Source organism: Budorcas taxicolor, chromosome 22, assembly GCF_023091745.1.
Source record: "Budorcas taxicolor isolate Tak-1 chromosome 22, Takin1.1, whole genome shotgun sequence".
NCBI classification, from domain to species: Eukaryota; Metazoa; Chordata; class Mammalia; order Artiodactyla; family Bovidae; genus Budorcas; species Budorcas taxicolor.
The window spans coordinates 45,710,206-45,734,030 of NC_068931.1; positions in this window are offsets into that span (position 1 = coordinate 45,710,206).

The following is a 23,825-nucleotide window of genomic DNA, read 5'->3' on the forward strand; positions in this document are numbered from 1 at the left end:
AAACGAAGATGTATGTTTTCATTTTTTTGCAAAAAAGAAAAATGCTCATGGGATGAATAAATAAAGTTACATTCTAAAGAATAAATCCATCGGATCAGGAGTCTGCGGGAAGCCCACAGTCTTATTAAGAGCCTGCCTGTGATGACAACCTAGCCAGGGCCAGGCATTGCAAGCCACTGTGCAGCGTGGCTTGCGAGGCATGGACCTAGCTGAGCAGAAGCATGCTGGAGGACTTGGAGAGGACCATGTAGCACTGGGAAAGCCTGGTGGGGAGGAAGGAAACCTAGCCACCACGCTCTTCCCTCTTGGCAAATTGCTGTGATATGAGCAGCCAGGAGCTCGCGAATATGGTCTCGAGCTGATGGTCTGCCACGGTCACCCACCCCTCAATGCCCAGGACAGGGCTTTGCAAGGAGCCTGGATAATCAGTGTGAGGTGACAACTTACTCAATAAGGTGAAGGAAATAGGAAGTATGATGCTGGGGAAAGGAAGAAACAAACTGCCTTGGGAGGGCTCTTGGCCCTGGGGGTTCTTGTCTCTCCAATAGAATCTCTTTTGTTAGGTCACTTGACCGTGGAAGACAGTACAATGCTGGCAAATGAACCCATATAACCCCTGGTTTACGCTGTCTTTAAAGAGGGAAATGGAGACTGCGCACAGCGTCACTGCTGAATATCATTCCCCCAGCAAGACAATGCCTCGTTTGAGTATTTGTTCTTAGTCACTATTTGTTTTTATTCTGAGCAGTCATTAACCTCCTACGATGTCTCCATTTTTATAATAAGAATAGCAGTGTTAAAAGGAATAACAATACTCCCCTCCCTGTGCCCTCCCCATGCAGTGTTCTGCAAGACAAGAGGGGAATAAAAATGACAGATGCTCCTGTGCCAAATGATAAAGCCACAGGGGCAGGCAGGACCCGGTGATGGTTTAAACGAAGCTTCTGGAGTAGCTTTCTGGAAATCATTAATATGAAACCCTCCTCCAGAGAAAGAGGTAGAAGAATGAAGGGTGATTAGCTATCAAGTGGCCCTGAATAGTCAGTCCCTGATTAGACCCTCACTCAAGGTACACAGACTTTTGTAACCCAGGGAGTCAGCTGGGGACATGGATCCTGGCCCCGAGGTCTGACTCTGTGCTGGAAAATAGCCCGTGTGACCCAGGGGAAGCAGTGCCTGGGGGGATCACCAGCTCTAGTTTCTCTGCTGCGCCCCCAACACCCACGCCTGACATTTGATCCCAGATTTGTCTTGTGAATCAACTTCAATGTGATCCACCCGCTGTTCCCTGCAAAGTCCTGGATTGCATTTCCCAGGCATTTTAATCTTCCCAGGACAGGGTCCTGTGGACCCCAGGGAGAGCCTAGTAGAAGGTGTCTGTGGGATCTGATGGCATAAAAACAAGGCCTCTGTCACCAAATGTCCACTGCATTCACCTTGAACCACCAAATCCAACATCAGGGGCTTGAGTTTGTCTGGGATTCTGAGTCCCTTACATTAGCCAGTCAGTCCCTTCCACACCCTCCCCAGAGGCTCTCATTTGTCACCGCGGCTGATTTTCTAAGCCATCTTCTCCCTCTCCTCTGGAGATGTGCTCCATCAACTTTTCTCATTTACCTCTTCAAAATAAATCTTTACCTCCCCTGAACTATATCCTTCTCAATATGGACGAGATAAACATGGGCTTGAGTCCTGACTTCAACACTGAGCGGCTAAGGGGCTGCAGACAGGATCCTTAACCTACTCAAGCCGTGGTTTGTTTCCCCATGTGTTCAGTGACCCCTCACAAGCCGATGTGTTAGAGTTAAGTGAAAGCATGCAATAGATAATATATTATAATGAATAAAATTGTATTATTGATATAGTTAGCCAAAAACGATTATTTGCTGCCTTTCCTTGAATGAAAAAGCCCAACTGCATATGTCCATGCCTTTGTCTCCACTATCCCCTTTTCATAGGCCTTCTTCTATGATGAATATAAAAACCTCAGTCATTTTTAAGTGTCAGCTCTAGTGCATATAACTTGCTCTGATTCTCCATACAGACACGCCTGCCTCCGAGCAGGACACTCCCTACTGTTCTTGTGGGGCTGACACTTCTTTCTCTACCTTGCACCTGCTCCTGGTTAAAAGAATTTGGAAGCCTGGGAATATGTAGCGTCCAGCCCTGATATGTTTTCTTGAGTTGCCTTATCTTAAAGTTTTCTGATATTGGCATTTGGGGTTGAAAAGAGGTTTACTTTGATCTGATGCAAACCAAGAGGATATGCGTGGGGTTTAAGGTCACAGTACATTCAAACTCTGGGAAATAATGAAACCAAGGTTATGGAAAGGGCACGGACCTCCTGAGTGGGGGGTGGATGAGGACCATAGTGTAAAAAGAAAAGTATGGCTTTTTCTCTGACACAGGAAGATGGATGGGACAGGTGTCAATATGGCCAACTTCTCACTGCCTCCTGTTCACCCCATGCTCATTCCTCAACACCAGATGGTCCCCTCCACCTAACGAATTCTCATCTCCATCTCTGAGGGACCTTCCTGGGTACTGGGAAACATTCCTTCACTCCTTTACTCCTTTCATCTTCAACTCACAGTTTGAACCTCCCCCCTTAATTTCGGAGGCTGTCTCATGGAGTTCTCTCTCTGAAGTGTGAGCCCTCCGGAACAGCCACCTTGCCTTTGTCTCTTTCACTTGGCTTCTGGCCAGCCGAGGGTAGATCTTTAGGCAGTGTTTATTCCAACACTGATGCACTGAGAGCCCCTCTTACAAAAGGAGGTTTTGCTCAAAATGGAGAGACTTTTCAATCTAACGAGAGTCTGAGAAGTTAACAGTGAACAAGTTAAAGAAAAGTTGTAAGATCTATTTTATCGATTTATTTTATGGACTAAAAAGGCTTAGAGTTTGAGTCATTTGAATCCAAAAATTTTTGTTGTTTATAAAATTTTAAATATGTTTAATCCTTTGAACTGTCTCATACGTAGTAGCAATAGTGGAAATCTGGTATTTCTTGCATAAGGTTAGGAGCAAGGAAAACCCACAAGCCAGGGTGGACCTACAAATTGCTGCATGGTTAGTGGGTTTACTAACTGGCAGCCTGGAGGCAATCTATTTTATTAAGAGATTGAAAAATAGTTTAAAAAACCAGCATGTGAAGATTTCAATCAGAAATAGATGGGCACTTTTTAAACCGCAATTGGTTTCTAAAGAATGGGCAAGATAAGAATTGATAGAGGTGAATAGCTATCAAAATGTAGGGTGGAAAAAAAAGGAGCAAATTGCCACCTACTTGAAGTGAATAGCTCTTGTAATGTAATGGGTTTTAAACTTTAAAATTGTTTTGTACTATGACATACATAACAGTGAAAGTCTGGATTGAGAGTGTTTATTGGTTTTTTCCAATGGAAGATTGCCTGTTTGGTATTTGAATAATAATCTCCATATAAAAATATGGTAATGTAATTATGCTAACTAGTATTTTCTATAATTCAAGACTCTGTTTATAACAATATATCATATTTTGCAGTCAGGTAGGAATCCATTTGTCCCCTCCACCTGGGCCCAGAGATAGGAAGAGGAACTTTAATACATAGATCTCTGCAATCTGGTCCTCTCTGGAGTTAGCGTTTCCTGGAAGGTGATACAATAAATCTTACCAGAAATACCTTCATTTACCACATGCCGCCAAGCAGAGATGAAGCTGATTCTTTGAAATTTTTCAGATAAACTTGCTTTGACCAAACACACAGATGGAAACAAGCTAGTGTGAGGATATTAGCCAAGCTCAAAAACAAAGGAAGTAAGGGAGTGTTTTAAATTACTTTGGAGAAAACAAATGGAATAGATCAATTACATCTGTTATTACACAGTGCATTATTGAGAAATTTATATGCAAAAAATGAGTATGTCAACAGCTTGTATTATCATTTCACCCGCATAAGAAAAAAACAAACTGTGAAGTATTTGAGTCTGTATTGGATGGAGTCCTCTTTTAGGCTGGTGTTTTACTAAGACAATTTTGACAAAACTAGTCCATTGTTCTTATCTCTTTTTATTGAGAGTGTGAGTGCTCAGTTGCATCTGACTCTTTGTGACACTATGGACTGTAGCCTGCCAGGCTCCTCTGTCCATGGGACTGTCCAGGCAAAAATATTGGAGTAATAACCATTTCCTCCTCCAGAGGGGATCTTCCTGATCAAGGGACTGAACCCAGGTCTCCTGCATCGCCGGTGGATTCTTTACCACTCTGCCTCCTGGGAAGCCTTCTTTATACTGAAAATAGAGGAAATACTGGAGCCCCAGGACTATCTTGAGTGAGAATTTGCCTATGACTGGGAGAGTGAACCCTGCAAATACCAGTTCATGGAGTAGTAGCAATTCATTGGGTGGTGCCTAGTGGCTTGCCCCAATATTCTATATCAACTCTGCTCAGATCAACAGCCTTAGTAACTAGGATGAGGATGCAGAGAGCTACAGTTTAAGTGAAAGTGGTAAATATATTGAGAGGTGTGTTGCCATCCCAACTGGTCTCCATGACTAGTACAGTGGGCCAGATTTACCTATTAAAATTTTAAAGGCTAAATATAAATTACTCTATATAGGTTTCTCAAAAACTCACAACCAAAAAAGCACATCAAAGGGAAAATACCAGCATATGATGCACCAAAGAAGCTTAGAAAGCATTCAGCTCAGTTCAGTTCAGTCGCTCAGTTGTGTCCGACTCTTTGCGACCCCATGAACTGCAGCACGCCAGGCCTCCCTGTCCATCACCAACTCCTGGAGTTCACGTAAACTCATGTCCATTGAGTCAGTGATGCCATCCAACCATCTCATCCTCTGTAGTCCCCTTCTCCTCCTGCCCTCAGTCTTTCCCAGCATCAAGGTCTTTTCAAATGAATCAGTTCTTCGCATCAGGTGGCCAAAGTATTGGAGTTTCAGCTTCAACATCAGTCTTTCCAATGAACACCCAGGACTGATCTCCTTTAGGATGGGCTGGTTGGATCTCCTTGCAGTCCAAGGGACTCTCAAGAGTCTTCTCCAACACCACAGTTCAAAAGCATCAATTCGTCTGCACTCAGCTTTCTTTATAGTCCAACTCTCACATCCATACAAGACTACTGGAAAAACCATAGCCTTGACTAGACGGAACTTTGTTGACAAAGTAATGTCTCTGCTTTTTAATATGCTGTCTAGGTTGGTCATAACTTTCCTTCCAAGGAGTAAGCATCTTTTAATTTCATGGCTGCAATCACCATCTGCAGTGATTTTTGGAGCCCAAAAGAATAAAGTCAGCCACTGTTTCCACTGTTTCCCCATCTATTTGCCATGAAGTGATGGACTGGATGCCATGATCTTAGTTTTCTGAATGTTGAGCTGTAAGCCCACTTTTTCACTCTCCTCTTTCACTTTCATCAAGAGGCTCTTTAGTTCTTCTTCACTTTCTGCCATAAGGGTGGTGTCATCTGCATCTCTGAGGTTATTGATATTTCTCCCAGCAAGATTGATTCCAGCTTGTGCTTCTTTCAGCCCAGTATTACTCATGATATACTCTGCATAAATAAGTTAAATAAGCAGGGTGACAATATACAGCCTTGATGAACTCCTTTTCCTATTTGGCATTGAGGCTCTATTAATAGAAATACCATGCCCAGAGAAAGGGAGGTGATTGCCCCTCTGAACATAATACACTTAGAGTTTTGTGTTACAGTCTAGGGCACAATCTTTTAATAAAGAATTTAATAAGTTGAAATCAAATGCCGAGAATAGTGAAGGAGAAATTGTTGAAAGAAAGAAGGGTGTTAATTTTGGGAAAAAAGCAACTTGTTTGAGCAATCAGATAAATGAGTAAATGAACTTATTTCAGGTGTCTCCAGGGAGTAGGTAGGACTTCCCTGGTGACTGAGATGATAAAAAATCTGCCTGCAATGCAGGAGAACTGAGTTCGATCCCTGGGTCAGGAAGATCCCCTAGAGGAGGAAATGGCAACCCACTCCAGCATTCTTGCCTGGAGAATCCCATGGATAGAGGAGCTTGGCAGGCTACAGTCCATGGAGTCGCTAAGAGTCAGACATGACTGAGGGACTGACACTCACTTCCAGAGAGTAGATATAGTTCCTACAGCAGCGTGGATCTGCCTAGACCAGCTTCTCTGTCATCTAGTGACCCTCCAGCCCTTTGTATCCAGTTGTACTGGTCCTGACAATATGTCTATAGAGGAAATAGCAAGGGACAGCAACCATGGTGAGCGATGGGAAAGAGGGGAATTGGGAGGAAAATCAAATAATGGTATAGGTTAATCTTTATAGGAATCGAGACAAAACTTTTCCACACATTCTTCACACCCTTTCCCTCCATCACTCTTTTCTTCTCTCTCCTCTTCTTAGAGTTTCCTTCTACAAATTTTAATTTATGTATAGCGAAGTCGCTCAGTCGTGTCTGACTCTTTGCGACCCGTGGACTGTAGCCCACCAAGCTCCTCCGTCCATGGGATTCTCCAGGCAAGAATACTGGAGTGGGTTGCCAAGCCTCAAATATAACAAACTGAGCAGAAGTATGTTGATTCAAACCTCTTGCAGCATGCTGGTTACCTTTCTAGTCAATCACAGTGACAGGTGATTTGAGGTAATGATAAATCCATGCATTTAAAGCCTTGATTGCCTGAATAAATAGGTTGGATAGCTTCAATAATTGGATAATTAAAGCAAAAATGGAGATGCCAATGGGGCCAGAAGCTGAGAAAATGAGAGTGGCTGGAGATTTCATTTTGGCAAAGTCGAAACCCAAAGCTATAATAGAAGGGCAGGTAAAATCAAAAGGCATATTCATTCACAGAAAGAAAGAAAAAAAAAAAAGATGCAAAAAAGGAGGGGCTTGATTTAAACCAGAAATGCAAATGGTATGGAAAGATACACTTGAACTTCTTTGCATATTTTCTCCCAAAGAAAGTTGATCCCTTTCTCAGGGGCTCAAGATTCCAGAGTAAGCCAGGGAGGAGACCACAGAGGGTGGAGTCCTCTTGAATAAGTGCTTCCCACTATCAGGCCACTCCTGCCCTCTCTGTGTTTGGGCTCACACAAGCACACACATGCATGCACACACACATACACACCCCCCTCTTCTTTGCCCACTGTCGTCTTCTTTTCCATTTCCACACATTCTTACTGCCCTTTAAATATGGTCTTGAGAGCTATAGTTAGACTCCAGTCTGTGAAAAAAAAAAGCCACCAGAGAGGGCACCCACTAAGACAAAGCTGATACCATCAGACCCTAAAGGAGCAGAAAGGAAAGCAAGGGCCTAGGGTTGGCTTCGTGTTGTTTCCAAGCAGTGAAAACGTGTCGCACAGGGACAGACTTGTTCATCCAGGACCCCAGGGCCAGGCAGGAAAGGTAGGTGGTTTCCTCCTGCTGAGAGTCAGGTGTGCTTGCCCAAGGAGCCAGGCAAGCCCGCCCTCACCCACCAGAATGCTGAGAGGGTCCCCACCCCATGCAAGGCTCTCTGGGAGCTGTCGCCTCTGCTCCAGCCCTTAGCCACCCCATCTCACATGGCCCCTGTCTGTCTCTTCCCTGGGCACACCAGCTTGCACTAGTAGTAGTGTTAGTTGCTCAGTTGAGTCCGACTCTTTGTGAGCTCCTGGACTGTAGCCTACCAGGCTCCTCTGTCCGTGGGATTCTCCAGGCAAGAATACTGGAGTGGATTGCCATTCGCTTCACCAGAGGATCTTCCCGACCCAGGAATCAAACCCAGGTCTCCTGCATTGCAAGCAGATTCTTTACTGTCTGCACTACTGCAGGTGACCAAATGCTCACCACCCTGCCGTCTTCGCCAGCTGCAGCCTTGGGGTTGCCTCTGTGTGCCAAGTGCTCACTGTTCACCATCGTTCTGTCCTAAGCACATCATCAATAGTTCAGCCCTCAAAATCACCCATTGTTTCCCATTTTATTGATGAGGAGTTTGAGACTTGATAAGGATAATTAACATCTTACCAGACGAGGAATTCTTCGAGAAGGAGAATTCACACTCATGCTTTTAATGTATGTATTCTCTACTGCCTGCCAGTGGCCTGGGAATCTCAGGTTATAAATACCTTCACACTTTCGACCTCTTATAGCTCTTCTATTTTCAGTCATACATCCAACAAAGCATTTAGTAGGCTCTTACTATATATATGAGAGACTCTGCTGGGCACCGAAACTACAGAAGTGAACGGTGTCCTCAGGACATGGTGAGACAAAAATAAAGACTAAGTATGCATGTGTGCTAAATTGCTTCAGTCATGCCTGACTCTGCAACCCTATGGACTGTAGCCCTCCAGGCCCCTCTGTCCATGGGGTTCTCCAGGCAAGAATACTGGAGTGGGTGGCCATTTCCTCCTCCAGGGGATCTTCCCGACCCAGGGATTGAACCCCCATTCTTACACCTCCTGCATTGGCAGGTGGGTTCTTTACCACTAGCACCACGTGGGAAGCCCGAAAGAGTAAGTTTAACATATAGTAAGCCCTCTGCCTGGGGTAGATTCTTGATGCATATTTGATTAAATAGAATCCCTTGAATTAAGCCTCCAAAATCATTCCTCTGAGAGCAGGCAGCAAATCAGCATTTCTCTGGATGACTGACGCGGCAGGTCAAGGCGAGTGGGGGCCGTAAGTAGGGTGGGTGGGGGTCCCTTCTATTACTACTATTAATTCTATCACCACAAGCCTGCCTCAAACACACAAAGAAATATTCTTGACCCCACAGCCATGAGAATGTACTTCCTGCTATCTGTATCTACGCAGAAAAACTAGCTTGACCAAGTTCAGTTGCAAGTCTAAGGAAAGGCTCCATATGTATGTGCATGTGTGTTCATGTGTGTGTGTGCTGAGATAAAGAGTTTTGTATAAGACCTAGCTGGTTTAAGATGATTTATAATAGTCAAAGCAACTGTTTAAAGCAAACCCACCCTGCTGGAGGCTAAACAATACCATTTCCACTCAAACAAGCTATTGATGGGATCCCTCAGATTAGAAACTAAGAGTAAAAATACCTTAGTGATCTAGCCAGAAAGTTAAACTAAAGGTTCATATCTGTCATATGATAGAAAATAGGGCAGGAAGACAAGCTTCTGATGCCTAGAAGGCAATCTAGAGCCACGAGTAACCTGGCTGAGAATTTGGCACAGAATTGTGAGGGACACATATGCTGTTTATTATTATTATTATTATTATTATTACCCGTACACCACACAGGGCACTTTCTGTACAACATCACCCTTAATTTTCCCAATGACCGTGCATAACCCCAGTGTTAGGTGGGCCCTCTAGCATCTCAAGATCCAGGGAAGACATTGAAGACCTGGCTTGAAATGGCAAAGGTGCCCAGTTACCTTGACCAGTTCCACCATGTCATTAACTTGGATTAGAATAAGGGATTGGATGCTTAGCAAAATGTTCAGTAAAGAAACTGAAATGAAGAAACTATGAATTTTTCATGCTATCTGTATTTTCTGTAATTTGTAGGGGGAGGGATTCTATTTGATAAAATGTCAGTGAGCAACGCTTCCTGGAGCATCTATAGTGTACTTCACACCATGCTGGGATGCAGTGATGAACATAGTCAACCTGGTTCTGAATCCTCTGATGCTTAGAAAAAGAGACGCTAATGAAATCACACCACAGAATCAGCTAAATCGTTATAGGGTGGTCTCAACTCCTCAATGCTAAGGAGAAACACAGAAAAGAGTTGTTTCTGCTCTTGGTGTAGAGTCTTAAAAAGATGGCAGTATATCCACACTAGCAAGTGTCGGGGTGGGTGAGGCACGGGGAGTCGCAGGATGCGGGATACTGAGAGAGCAGAGCCCACTCCAGCAAGAGCAATGGCAGCTGCTCGCCTCGACCTGGCCAGTCTCCCCCAGGCTCTGCCGGGTGCAGAGAGGGCCTTGGAGACTCTGTGCTTTGTTCTCCAAAGCCAGACAGCTCCCTTACAAGGGAGTAATTCAGCTTTGCAAGGCTAGCTTCAGTGCCCAGCAACTGGTTTAACTGAATGTTTCCCTTCTCAATGAATTGCTTTGGCATTATTTAAGCCCAGTCATAATATTGTGGTTCACAGGAAGCTAAAAAGTGACCTTTGTAAGTTGATCAAATCATAAAACTAATGAAAATGGATGGCTGGGGCTTCCAAAGGGGCCTGCAGACAGGCCTCCTCTAGGCGGCTCTGCCCAAGCTCCTTTTCAGGCAAACACTGCTTTTTAAAAATGTGTGTTTTCTTAAGTGTTTCTTTTCCTCCTGTCAGCCATTAATTCATGCCAGCCTGGACTAAATCCAGAGGTGTTGCTCTGTAGCTTTTGTTGACACTACGTACACTGAGTCCCGTATGGGCGTTTGTTCCCTAACGCTCTGCCCACCAGCTCCCTCCCATGTCTGGCCAAGTCAGTCAGTGAGCACTCACTTGAAGACCATAACAGCCAAGAAGCCGGGTTTCCTTTCACTCCTCACCAGCAGAATTGCTCCAGCTTATTGGAAATAAAATGAGTTCTCTGGGTGCCAGACTACGTGGTCACATTAATAATTAAGTGGAAGGTAAACCCATAAATGGCAACCCACTCCAGTATTCTTGCCTGAAAAATCCCATGGCCAGAGGAGCCTGATAGGCTACGGTCCATGGGGTCGCAAAGAATCGGAGACAACTGAGCGACTTCCCTTCACTAACCCTACACAATATTGCAGGCAGGAAAGATTGAAGGCGGGAGGAGAAGGGGAGGACAGAGGATGAGATGGATGGATGGCATCACCGAATTGATGGACATGAGTTTAAGTAAACTCAGGGAGTTAGTGATGGACAGGGAGGCCTGGCAGGCTGCAGTCCATGGGGTCGCAAAGAGTCAGACACGACTGAGAGACTGGACTGAGCTGAAACCTACAAAATGAAAGGGTCTGGAGACCACAGCCTTGAAAGTGCCTCCCAGTGTAGGAGGCAGAAGGCTATGAGTGTTGTCTTTCAGTGTCTGGCACTATATCACTTCCTAGCTGTGCGACAATGAGCAAGGGAGCCGCTGGACACCTCTATGTTGACATCTGTAAATAAGGAAAGTAATGGTGGCTACCCCAAAGGTGAAGCCCTTGGATCTCTCCAGGACACCGAGGCATCGTGTGCAGTGAAAGACAGCAGTGTTGTCATTGCTGCTTAGAGTCCTAGAGGGGAATCTGCCACAAGGCAAGCACAATGGACACGTTGACTCTTTAGGTCTCAGGCTGGCCTTGCCCTGGGACTCAGATGTTGCTTCCTGCTCCATCTGGGAGGAAAAAGGACTTCCTGTTGGAGGAACATCAAGGCCACCTGGTAGGCGCTACACTGTTTTGATCTGGTTTGGACTTACATCCCTGTTTCTGGTCTCCTGTGTTGCCCAGCCACAAAGCTGAACTCTTGGATTGTAACCACCTGCCCTGCTCCCACCTGCTCTGAGGCCATCCTTCTGATGGACAACAGTGCCCTCTACTCTTCCATTCTGTTGACGTTCATTATGTCAATGTGCTAACCTGCTGGGTTGGAAAAATAACTGGTCTCTTTATTCAAATATAGCTTTATATAATTTCTCAGCTTGGGAAATGCTTTTCCTTGTAGAGATTTCAAGGATAAGTCTGCAAGTAGCTTCCTGCTGAGAGGGGCACAAGATTCAAATGATTCAGACATGGAATCAAATTCAAGCTGGCAGCCGTTTCATTGCCCTGGGCTCCCCCAGTCAAAACCCTGAAACAGGGATGCTATGAGGTGAGACCACCATGGACCTTGGCTCCAGGACAGAGGGTGGAGGAGGCTTCTGAAGGTGGGACCTGCTGGAGGCCTGGTAAGATGAGGAGCCTCTGGAGGAACCTGGTCTGTTTGGCTTTAGTAAAAGAGCCAAGTTCAACTTTCAGATGTGTGTATGTGTGTATGAAAGCTGCACGGAGGGATACCAGGAAGCGAGCGGGCCCTCTGACCACAGAGACCAGGAATGAAGGATCATTTTGATTTTAAACTTGACTTTCTGTCCCAATCCTGATGAATTTTGGAATTCATTCTCTCAGAAACAGTATGAAAGCGTATACTGTATTTCAGGGCTTCACACGCATCCCAGGACTAAATAAAAATAAAATAAAATGAGAAGGTTGAAGTGAGAAAATTTTCTTTTCTAATGCCAGCCCTAGGCACTTGATTTGGGGGTTCTGCTAAATGCTGAAAGAGCAATGTGGAAAAATAAGGGAAACACCTCAGAGCTCTGAGTGAAGGACGAGGGTGTGGGCTGGGAGGGCCGGCTGCCCTGTCCCAGACCAAGAGAAAAGGCCCGCCACAGCTGGCTTGCCACGGCCTTTTCTATCTTTCATCAGCACAGACTCACAAATAAAGGCAGCAGAGCATGTCGGCTAAGCTTAAATCCTGGCTCTGTCCCTCACCAGCTGTGTGGTCTTAGGCAAGTTATTTCACCTCTCTGAGCCTCAGTTTTCTTGTCCATAAAATAAAGAAAATAGTGCTCCAAGGTCTGTGTTAGTTTGCTAGGTCTGCCATAACAAAGTGTCATAGACAAGGAGGCTCTTAAACAGATAATTGATTATCTTAGAATAAACCAGAGGCTAGAAGTCTGAGAGCAAGAGGTCAGAAGGCTTGGTTCCTTCTGAGTGAAGAGGACTCTGTGCCAGGCCTCTCCCCTGGCCCCTGAGGGTTAGCTGGCAGCTTCGGCAGACCTTTGCAGTAGAAGCATTGTCTACATGTCTTTGCGTGGTGTTATCCCTATCTGTATGTCTCCCTGTCCAAATTTCCTCTTTGATAAGGACAATAGACACATTGGACTAGGGGTCCATCCTATTTCACTGTGATCTGATCTTAACTAACTTCATCTACAAAGACCCTGTTTCCAAATAAATCACTTTCTGAGGTATCCAGGTTTGGACTTTAGCCTCTGAATTTGAGGGGAAACAATTCAAACCATAACAGGCTTGTTGTAAGAATTAAGAAGTTAGACCTGCATTAAAAGTACTTAACATAATCTCCATTAAAAGTAAATGTTCCAGTTTGCATTCCCATCAACAGTATAAGAGGGTCCCCTTTTCTCCACACCCTCTCCAATATTTATTGTTTGAAAACTTTTGGATGATGGCCATTCTGACCAGTGTGAGATGATACCTCGTTGTGGTTTTAATTTGTATTTCTCTAATAATGAGTGATGTTGAGCATCTTTTCATGTGTTTATTAGCCATCTGTATGTCTTCTTTGGAGAAATGTCTGTTTAGGTCTTTTGCCCAGTGTTTGATTGGGTTGTTCCTTTTTCTGGTATTGAGCTGCATGAGTTGCTTGAATATTTTGGAGGTTAATTATTTGTCAGTTGTTTCATTTGCTATTATTTTCTCCCTTTCTGAGGACTGTATTTTCACCTTGCTTATAGTTTACTTTGTGTGCAAAAGCTTTTAAGTTTAATCAGGTCCCACTTGTTTATTTTTGTTTTTATTTCCATTACTCTGGGATGTGGGTCATAGAGGATTTTGCTGTGATTTATGTCAGAGAGTGTTCTGCCTATGTTTTCCTCAGACAACTGTGTGGAGATTTCTTAAAAAACTGGGAATAGAACCACCATATGACCCAACAATCCCACATGCTGGACATATACCCTGAAGCAACCAGAATTGAAAGAGACACATGAACCCCAATGTTTACTGCAGCACTATTTACAATAAGTTAGGACATGGAAGCAACCTAGATGTCCATCAGCAGGTAAATTGATAAGGAAGTTGCAGGACATATACACATAGGAATATTACTGAGCTATGAAAAGGAACACATTTGAGTTAGTTTTAATAAGGTGGATGACCCTGGAGCCTATTACAGAGGGAAGTAAGTCAGAAAGAGAAAAACAAATACTGTATGTTAATGCATATATTTGGGATTTACAAACAGGGTACCAATGATCCTACTTACAGGGCAGCAAAGAAGACACAGATGCAAAGAACAGACTTTCAGACTCAGCGGGAGAAGGCAAGGGTGGGAGGATTCGAGAGAATAGCATTGACACGTGTACATTACCATATGTAAAACAGATGGCCGGTGCAAGCTTGGTGCATGAAGCAGGGCACCCAAAGCTGATGCTCTGGGACAACCCAGAGGGATAGAGTGGGGAGGGAGCTGCAAGGAGGGGTTCAAGATCGGGGGGGACACATGTATACCTGTAGCGAATTCATGTTGATGTATGGCAAAAACCATCACAATATTGTAAAGTAATTATCCTCCAATTAAAACAAATAGCTTTTTTAAAAGCAAGTGTTCAATAAAAGAAGTTATTGCTATTTCTATCTTTGGCTAAACCTTCATTTACTTAAGATTTGTCTTTAGCTGGGCCAGATGCCTGGAAAAATATCAGCTTCCATATTTATCGACTATGTCATCTAATTTACCCAGGACATGTGTGTGCACAGAAGAGGGGGTGCTGGGCTTGTGGCGATTTCTACGCTAAGTTTACACAATGTCCAGACATGGGCCAGTCCTATGGCAAAGGTATGGTTACATATGTGTATGTTGCGAAAACTACACAGGAAAATCCCTTTGCTCCGAAATCGAACCCCCATGAAAATTAACTGCAAGAGACACTCAGGATTAGCTGCCAGTCACCCAGAGCTCATTTTGTTTCAAACATTGGACAAGGGAAGGAGGAAGAAGACTTCATTCCGGGGCCTGAGCCCTGTGCAGGGAAAGCAGGCTTGGTTAGCAGCACAAAACTCCTGGGCACATGCCTGAGAGTGGGTCACCTGGAAAGGCAAAGGGACACAGAGCGAGGAAATGATGGCACAATAGAGTGACTGTCACCAGCTCTTCCATAAACCTGGAGGACTGGGCTCCCATGTGCAACCATCAGGCATCAACCCTAAGGCAGGTGTGTGCTCCTGAGGCCTGTCCTGGGTCCTCCATGCCCTCCAGCCTCCTGGCCATGAGAAGAGGTGAGAGTCCAGGACTGGGAATCCAAGCGGCAGGCTGAGATGCTGCCACCTGCTCTGAAGCAGCCTTGCTGTGTGACCCTAGGCCCTCTCTGGGCCTAGGTGACCTTGGCTGTAAAATGAGCGGGTGGGCTACCTTCTCGCCACAGAGTCCAGTGTCCTTTGATGTTCTGATTCTGGCTCAGGCCCAGCCCCCGAGTCAGTTAGAAAGAAACCTGCTGAAGTATGAGCATCGTGAGGGATAAGGCCATCTTCAGCCTAGGCTGCATTCTGGCTGGACTGCTGCTATGCTGAGGCTGGGCCTCTGGATCAGGCTTTGGAAGGAAGAAAAAAAGAAGGAGCGATCATCTGCCTGCATTAAAAAAGAAAGAGCAAAGTGCCATCTGATGAAAAGCGGCTCCAGCTCGCCCATGCCCATCTTTGAAGCGTGGAAAGGCACTTTCCCTGAATAGTGTGAGTGAATGTGATGAATGAGGCTATTTGATTAAGCAGGATGAAACTGGTGAGCCAGGCTCTCTGTGTTTTATTTTGCCTAATGGCTTGTAATCAGAAATCACGCCATCATCTTTTCCTAAGTGGGAGCCAGCGGTGAGGCTTACAAGCAGTTCTGCTTCTGCAGCTCTTTTGAAGACTACACTTCTCTCCTGGAGCCAACGGGAGATTATGAACGTGGAGGGGTCTCTGATGAAGTCTCCACCAACACCAGAGTAATTGGATCACTTTGTCAATTCCGTTAACAGTCCATTGGTTCAATTTCCTTTTGTAAATCTAGATTCGATAGCCGATACCTAGTACGGTGGCTGGTGTCAAGTTACACGCTTCAAAAATATTTATTAAATGAATTAATCAGTGAGGGAATGGAACAACGAGGGAATGCATGAATAATGGATGGAAACCTCGTAGGTAAGGGGAAAATAGGTACGAATGAGTTGTTAGCACTTTGTGTCAAATAGAGGTAGTTTTTGGTAGGACATGAGAGACGTTTGTGATGTAGGATCCAACAGTTTATCCCTTAGTGGTAAACACAAAAATGCCTATTCTTTCCCTCACTTCCTGTGTAAACTGAGGACAGTTGTTTGGCCTATTTGTACTTCGGTTTTTTCATCTCTACGATGAGGATAATAATAATACCTACCTAGCTCAAAAGACGGAGAAGGCAATGGCACCCCACTCCAGCACTCTTGCCTGGAAAATCCCACGGACGGAGGAGCCTGGTGGGCTGCAGTCCATGGGGTTGCAAAGAGTCGGACACGACTGAGCAACTTCACTTTTACTTTTCGCTTTCATGCATTGGAGAAGGAAATGGCAACCCACTCCAGTGTTCTTGCCTGGAGAATCCCAGGGAAGGGGAGCCTGGTAGGCTGCCGTCTATGGCGTCACACAGAGTCGGACACGACTGAAGCAACTTAGCAGCAGCAGCAGCTCAAAAGAAAGGTGGGAAGATGGAATGACAGGGTATATCTGAGTGCTGATCACACTGTGTGGCCCAGTGGGCTCTGGATTAGATGGGGAGAGAAGAACTGGCCCCAGGCCTGAGCTGCAGATGCACAAGGCAGCTGCCTTTAGAGCTGATTTTAAAGGACAGATAAAGCCCTTCTCTCCCACATAGCATCCCACTGACCTATCGTTTGCTTAAAATTCCTACTCTTAGAATTCTCTTTGGGCTAAAGCAAGGTCCAGAGAAGTTACATGAGAAGGTCAACCCCACAAATTACTTTTCAAACTTGAATCTGCCTTCAAAAGACAGGGCGCTGTGCACAGTCAGCAAAGCCTTGGCTTGGGAGGCACTCTGTTCAAATCCAGGCTGTGTTATTTACTAGCTGTGTGACCTTGGGCAAATTACTTAGCTTCTCTGAATCTCAGATTTCTCAATTGTAAATGGCTAATGACATTTACTTCTCGGTATTACCATGGAGATAATATGAGATTATGTACATCAAACTCTCCATCTATCACTCATACTCAGTTAAAGGGGAGTGACTACAATACAATTTTTCTCTCTTTAAAAATGTTCATAAGAACACTATTATGGAAGGAATACTTGGTCACTGAAAATTTTATACAATGAACCCCAATGTGCTGGTAATAAGAGGTGGGGTCACTGGGAGGTAATTAGGTGCAGACGAGGTCACTATGGTTAGGCCCCCAAAGTGGGGTTATCCTCACATAAGGAAAAGAGACCAGAATTCTCTCTTTCTCCATCATGTGAGGCTGTAGTAAGAAGGCGGCCGTCTACAAGCCCAGGAAGAGAATCCTCACCAAAAACCCAACTGTGCTAGCACCTGGATCTCAGATTTTGATCCTCCAGAGCTGTATGAAACAAACATCTGTTGTTCAAGCCACCCAGTCTGCGGCATTTTGTTTCAGCAGCCCAAGTTGACTAATACCAACAGGAAAGGGAATTCTCAAAGATTTCCAACAATACTTGGAGCAATGGCAGCAAGTTGCAGCTTCCAAAGTGACTACTTTGAAAGACATTCCTCATCTTTGTATAATCCCTGCTAGAACACACAGAGGATCAGGGAAAGCCCATTGAAAGAGGTAATCTGCAAATGGGGGTCAGGGAGATGAATACAGTGGGTAGGGGAATGGGGAGGGAGAAGGTCGTTGCTGCTTTCTGGTGGCTCTCACCTCTCATGAGTCCCCGGCTTCCTGTTTTCCCTGCCTCTCCCTCCCTGTGCTGCCCCCATCCCTCACTCCCATCTTCTGCCAAAGGGAGCCAAGGACAAACAGTTCTCCTCCTCCTTCAGAAACTGCTGTGTTCAGTTCATTCATTTACCCCCATATTTCGTAACTCAGGATGCTGGGAGCCCGCTCCCTGCTAGAGAATCTAAGGGCAAATGAATCCTAGTCTTCTGCTGATTTTCTAAATCAGCTTTCTGAACCTTACCTTACCTCTGCCCCAGGACAGAACTGAGGACCCCCACAAGGTCAGCCCACCCAGATATTCCGCCTTCACTTTTCCAGGGGATGGTGGGAGTCTAGGGGGTAGTGAAGAAAGAGAGACACACAAAACAATTACATGCAGGGCCATATTTGGGCTGCAGCAGAGAAAAGGGCTAAGTGGAGATTTTCTTCTCACATCTTATTGAGATCATTTTATGCCTCCAATCTCGAGGGAAGCAAGCAGTTTGCACATTTGCCCTTTCCTATCAGTCGACCATCCGTAGGCACCACCTTTCACAAAGAGCTTATACGTTAACTGGTCACTTTATCACTGAAATATATTTGGAAAATCAAAATCCAGCTGTTATAAAGCCATAAACTGGAGACTTTATTACATATTGTTTATCATTATGTTAGTATTTGGAGATTCATAATGCAGGGACTTTGAGATCTATCTGTATTGCCAAAGAGGCCAAAGTTTATTTCCCTAATAATATGCAAATAGAGCCTTTATACCAGATAATGAATAATCACTTTAGATTAAAGGCTGAATTTTCTTTTACTGGTACAGGCAGTGCAGCCTTTTGCATGCAGTTAATAATTAATTTAAAGAATTACCACTTCAGTGAGCCCTGCTTACATTATTTATTAAGTGTAATTAAAGTATTTATTAGTCAAGTAATAAATGAGGGACAACCCTTAGCACCTTAACAGTGTTGTAAAATAATCACCAACTGTGTTTATCTGCAACGCAATACTGAGTGAGGCTCAAGTGTGTTGGTAGATGGTTCGCGATCATTCGGTGCCTCATTGGTGGGTGCAGGCCTGGAACGCCCACTTGCTTCTTGGCTTGGTTCAATCCATAAGAACTGAGTGTCTTGGCTTTTTCTATTGCTGATCTGTGTTTGTTGATTTAAAACCAAAATAAAGGGGATTTCTTGGTTTAAGCTAGCACTCTGAGGCTACCATGCTGCTTAAAGCTTAAAATGGCTATTCCAACATTGCCATCTTGGGATTTCTTGAAGGACGGCTGAAATCATTGCCTGTAATTAAGATAACTATACAATTCATTGTCCAGACCAGGACAATTTTCTTCAAAAATGAAAGAGGCTATTATTGATAACATATAAAATGAGAGCATTCTAGAGAAAGCTGAATGGAGCCTCCAAAAATTAACATGACTTTTATCCATTCAGCTAGGTTACTCCTACCAGATTGTAAATATGAGAATCAGTTTCTACTCATGACTACCACTCTCCATATGAAGTTTTAGATAAAACCCTGGAGGCCCACCTTCTCTCAATTTTAGGCAAATTGGGGCTGTCCTTGGTCTCCTTTAGGAAACTTTTCCTGGTCCCTCCAACCAGAAATGCCCACACCCTCCTCTAACTCCCACTATACTGCTTACACCTCTGCGTGAATCCACTGGCTGGCAATATCTTCATTTATGTATTTATTTTAAAATCTATTCCATGAAGAGACTGCAAACTCTTTTAGGAAAAAGACAGACTGTATTTGTAAAATTTAGTTCTTTCAACAGTCTTCCCTTGGTGCCTCACTAAACGTGGACACACAGTAAACATTTACTAAACAGGTTTTATAGTTTGGAAGCCCCAAGTTATTTTCCTAACGAGAAGAGAGGGTGAAATTTCACTCCAGGATCACTGAGCAGAATCTGTGACTAAACAAGTGGGCCTGTGGAGTGGACATAGGCAGGGAAAGGGGTGGCCAGCAGGATCGCCAGGGCCGTTCAGGTCTGCCATGGAAATCACCTGAAGGCGGGACTGTTCACAGGTCAACCAAGTCCCAAGACCCACTCCAGTTAACTAGCACCTCATTGGTATCATGCTCAACCTTTGTTCTCTGAGTCCCTTATTTGGGATGTTCCCCATCCTGTGCTGACTGATAAACAAGAGTAAAATTTACTGGAGTGTATACAGGTTAAGAGATGTCCCTGAGCTTGCCCAGATGATTGGGGCATCTCTCCAAATCCTACCTCCTCACCTATGTGATCCCACCTACCTCACGTTCCACCTCCTATCTGAAGACTTTTTCTGACAGCGTCTCCAGCCATTTAAAACTTCGCATTGTGCATTCCTCTTATTTCAACACTTTGCATCCATGAGTTGCATAAATCTCCGCTCTCCAGCAAAGGATGCTCCCTTCTCATTTTCCTACATTTCCCCACGTGCTGGGCGCACAGGAGATTCTCAGGGGTGAAGAAAGGAGACCCAGACCTTACCCAGCTCTTCCTGAACCCCACCCTCTTCTGCTTCCTGCCTCCACCCTCACGCATTTCCCAGGATCCCACGTGTCACTTATCAAAAAGTGATAAGTCACTCATCAAAAGACGTGACCTATTAAAAAGCAAAGGAAGTGATGTAAGGTCAAAGTTAAAGGGGCTGGCAGGCATTTGAGAAGGCAAACTCGAGAATCAAGCTTCATGCTTAATAATAGACAACACTACTGGGCCCAAACTTGTGAGCTTATAAATTGATTTGTCTTTGGGCGCTTTACAGAGCTGTTTCTAGGCGACCGACAGGTCGGCTGTATATCATGTGTGCTTAGGCCCCGTGCTGTGGCAGCCTGCTCCTGACCTCTTAATCAAGCCGAGTGCTGGGCACTGAGAGGAGATATGTGATCACTTACGGAAACGCCCAGCTGGCGTCGCTCCCACAAACCATCTGCCTGTCTCGAATGGTCAGACTGGCTGTCTGCTAATGCCCCCTTCTCCTATGAGCCATTTATATATTTCCTCAGCCTTTTTTTTAAAGTGGAAAACAAATAGCATTACTGGATGTGCTCGGCTTGGCTGCAGCTGTGAATCGCAAAGTTGGAAATCAGTCCAAGATAGAGTCAGACACCACATTCTTTGCTTGGTTGGGGAGAGGGCCAAACTGCTGATCTAGCCCCATTTGGTCTCTGATCTTTTATTTATCTATAAATTTGACATGGCCCTGTTAGGAAACATCTTGCCATTGTGCATTTTCCCATTCTTTTTGTTTCCAAAGGGAAGGAGCTTTTGCTTTAGTTGTAACCAAGGGTCAAGATTTCTTCTTGGCCTTGTCGGGAGGTAATCAGTGTAAAGGCAATACAACGTGAGAATTATATGCAGCTGGTAGCAGCAGGGATCGGAGAGGGGCAATAGAGGTTTGACATAATTCCCCTTGGTTCTTTGCTACTTACCAAAGTCAGTAATAGAGCTCAGATACAGAATAGTGGACAGAACTAGATGAACTTGGGTGAGACCCTTGCCCATCATCTTCGTTCTGTTCAACTAGGATCGAATGAGCCCCATTCAGGAGGACGGCCTCATGCCCCCTTGAGTAGAGAACACCCAATCCCTATGTTTGTGAGGTAGCATTCTGACAGTTAATCAGCCAATCAACACGCCAATATTGACTATATCCTTTGTGCTTGTCTTAGTTTCTCAGAAGCAGACCTGAGGTAATGCTGTTCGTGCAAACTGTTTAGCAGGGCAAATAATATGAGGGGGGACAGAGAGTGAATAATGGAAATACCCTTTATTTAGGGGCCACTGCTGTGCATCCCTGGAGTCCAACTCGAGGAAACTCTGGGAAACGTATAAAGCACATGACTGAGAACCGTTTCAAGTAGTGAGTGCGTGGGGGTATTTATGCACCAGATCCCAAGAGTCGTTGATCTGAGAGCTATTTCTAGAGGGGATAACTCTTTGAAACTCTGGCCTGCCATATACTTACAGAGCAAACTTTCCTCCACTGAGGCTGAAGGAAGAAGAGCCTTCAGGCAAAGAAGTTCAAAAATAAGCAGTTGTAAGCTAGCTGCTGCTGCTGCCGCTGCTGCGCCTCTTCAGTTGTGTCCGACTCCATGCGACCCCATAGACGGCAGCCAACCAGGCTCCTCTGTCCCTGGGATTCTCCAGGCAAGAACACTGGAGTGGATTGTAAGCTAGCTGGAACCCACCAAAGGATCCAAGGAACATGGGTGAAGCCCTGAAACCAGCTGCTACAAAGTCAATCCCTAGATGAGAGACTTTAAGAGGAGCAATAAGTTGAAGATACACTTTCTATGTTCATCTTACAATCAATTTGGAGGGATAAAACCATGAGAAAGCAATCCAACAATCAAGCACTAAGTGCCGTAATGAAGACTGAGTCAAAAAGCAGCTCAGGGAAAAGAGAAATAACTAACCATTAGGCAAGTTCCCGGAGAAGGCGATGGCACCCCACTCCAATACTCTTGCCTGGAAAATCCCATGGACGGAGGAGCCTGGTGGGCTGCAGTCCATGGGGTCGTACAGAGTCAGACATGACTGAAGCAACTTAACAGCAGCAGGATAGCAGGAAAGTTCCATGAAAAAAAAATGTATGATTAATTTAGGATTTAAAGAATTGGTAGGTTTGGGATTATGGAAAGGAGGGGAAGAAATATTGGGATAAAATTATTTCTGAAATTAGGTTGAAAAGTCAAATTGAAAAATAAACAAGTGAAAGGCAATGAACTCTTTCCTTCTATTCATTTCACATGATCATCTTAGAGATATTTTCACTATATCCCTGATTATACTCCAATAAACCATTTTTGTTTAAGTTTCTTGGAATCTCAATTCAATAGTCAAAGAGATTTGGATTAGCTTACTTCTAAATCCTTTCTTATCAAAATTTAAGAATCGTGGGTCATCAATAAACCAATGATAATCTATTTTGAAATATCATTTTCCTGGTTCCATGAAAAATTACCTCCTGATGTATCTGTTGGCCCATTCTGCAAGTCATATCTCAGTTAACCAGGACTGTTAACAATTTTAGAATTGGGAGTTGCTCATATAAAAAGATGAGAAAATGTTTGGTCACATGTCTGTTTGACACAGGACTGGACACGCGTGTAAGAGATAGCCGTGGAGGCTGGTTTGACTGTTGACAGGAAGCACAACAGTGCTGGGGTTTAGCTGAGAGCCTGGGCTCAGAGAAGCCTGAGTTTGAATCCCAGGTCTGCTATTTATCAACTTTGGGACTCTGGCAGTTTGACCCGTGTAGGCTTCACTTTGCTCATCTCTAAAATGGGGGTAATATCCACTGTCAGAGTTGTGGAGAGGATTAAACTTAAAAGGGACAGAGCCTGTAAAGCATGCAGTCCAGAGCCTGAAACACTAACATACAGTGAGGACAATCCAATAAAATGAAAACGGGGGGAATTGCAATAGGAAACCCCACAAGTTCACTATCTATACTCAACAAAAATGCATGCCCTTCCAATCTCAGCATTCCTTATCACTGGATTTTACATACTACATACTAAGTCCATTGTACTTGTTCACACCACACGTGAATGAGATGGGAATTTGGCATTTCTGACTGGGAACCTCGCTTTTTGGTCCAAATATGCATTTCAAATTCAGCACAAACAATGCAACAGAAGAATAGTTTAGGTTTATACTGAAGGAATAATGGGTTTTAAAATTATCATGAATGTGATGTAGCAATTATTTTTCTTATCATCTGTGTTTTTCTATCCAACACCGTGGACTAGGAGATTGGCTTCTTTGTGAGTGTTGAGTCAAAGAAAGCTTCTCTGTGGTATTCGCAGCAGGCCACAAGTCAAGGCCATGAAGGGCTAGGAGTCAGTCTGGCAAGACAAAGGCAAGGTGAGACCAATGGAAAATGGCTACAGGGCAAGGGGTAAGAGCTCTGAAGCACAGCTAGGATCTGAGATGTATCCGAGGAAATCTTCCAACAGCATCAGACATCATCAGAGATCAGATAGCATCAGAAATCATCAGAGATCAGATAGCATCCTCAAGCAGAGGGCAGCGTCTTTCTCTTTTGTGATGGTCAGGAGAGGCCCACTACAGCGATTGCTTGGACAGCAGCCTGACGCAGGGTGACCACACATTTATGGCCCAACCCCAGACACTTTAGGGAGCAGAAAGAGGAATTACTCATCACGCCTCTGAGACAACTGGTGCAACCAGGACTGTCCCAGGCAAACTGGGACCCACAGCCTCCCAGCCTGGGGGTCATCTTCCTTTG